Consider the following 1634-nt stretch of genomic DNA (forward strand, 5'->3'; position numbering starts at 1 on the left):
AAAGTAAGAAATTAGATTATTTTTTCATATTTTTCAGAGAATAACTGACAACGTACGTAATTGGGGTATATCGTGATATATATCGTTATCGTGATATAAAATTATCCATATCGTGATATAGAATTTTTTCCATATCGCCCAGCACTACTATGTAGAGTGGGGTTTGGGTTCTTCTGATCTCAACTGGTGTAGTTGTCAGATGAGGGAAGGAATACTTCAATGATCTTCTCAGTCTCACCAACATATCTTCCGTGGAGGAAGCTGAGTCTGGGGATTTTGGAGTGGGTCCGTCTGTGACCGGGTCTGAGGTCGTTGAGGTAGTTGGGGGTCTCCACTTTTTGTTAGATTTTTTCTTGTACATAGGTCTTAAATGAAAAACTTTTATTCCCCCAAATTTTGTATTTAGCACAATAACTAAACTATATTCATATTTTTCTTTCAGACACTTATAAAACAGTGGCTTGTTTACTTTTTAATGAGCTTTCAAGGGTAACATTGTACAACTAGTTGGTCATATTTGATGTAATTTCTGGTTTAAGTGACCTTTTCCCTGAAGAGAGAACTGTTTTCATGAAGTCCAAGCCACAGCTAAAAGAAAAACCTCTGGCATTTTGGTTGGTTAACTTGTGACTTAAATTCTTGTCAGTTTCTTCTATTTTGTTTTTTTTTTTTTAATGAAAAAAAATAACCCTTTCATGCATGAATTATGATAACTTCAGCCAGGATTTTTTTCCTGTAGTGTTTTTCTTTTTCTTATGGCATAAAAAGGATGAACATTCCTCAAATTTTGTTGCTCTTGCAGTGGATAGCCAGTATTTTGCATGATCCATTAATGTCCATTTTAGTGGTCTATGCACAGTTATAATATAAAACCCTATACATGTACAAGAAAATGGCTTAGATGCATGTGAGGTCAAAAATGGCCCTGAGGGTTGTTATTCTTCAAGATCTCTGAAATTAAAAGTTTTTACTCTTCCATATTACAGGTATTTATCATAAAACACACTTGAAGTCATTTGAATTTTTTATTTTTTTATGTTTTTATACATTTTTTAAAAATGCTGTTTTTGTGTCACTACCCCAGTTTTTCATAAGCGGGGTCAAAAATGACCCCAGGCATTTCCTACAGAATCTCAAGAGTTTGCTCTGGGAACATTTGATTTTTATCAACTTAGCTTAGCAAGCTAGCTAATGTTAGCTAGCTTACTAAGCTAAGCTGTTAAGCTAAGCTAAGCTAATGTTAGCTAGCTTACTAAGGTAAGCTGTTAAGCTAAGGTAAGCTAATGTTAGCTAGCTTACTAAGCTAAGCTAGCTAACATTACACTAGTTTAGTAAGCCAGCTGATATTACTGCATTTGTTGTAACAAAAGCTAACCTGTTAAGTATTGAATATTGATTGGTGTGTGTTATGGTGACCAGACGTCCCAGATTTGCGTTTTATGAATAAGGAAAAAAAAAGTGTTAGACAATTATTATTGTAATCAATCAATCAATCAAATTTTATTTGTATAGCACATTTCAGCAGCAAGGCATTTAAAGGTGCTTTACATAATTAAAAAACAAAATAAAAACAGCATGTGACATTGAATAAACAGTAAGAAAGAGAAAAACATCGAAGACATCAAAAACCCGCA

The sequence above is a fragment of the Kryptolebias marmoratus genome, linkage group LG21 (genome assembly GCF_001649575.2).
Source record: "Kryptolebias marmoratus isolate JLee-2015 linkage group LG21, ASM164957v2, whole genome shotgun sequence".
Taxonomy (NCBI): Eukaryota; Metazoa; Chordata; class Actinopteri; order Cyprinodontiformes; family Rivulidae; genus Kryptolebias; species Kryptolebias marmoratus.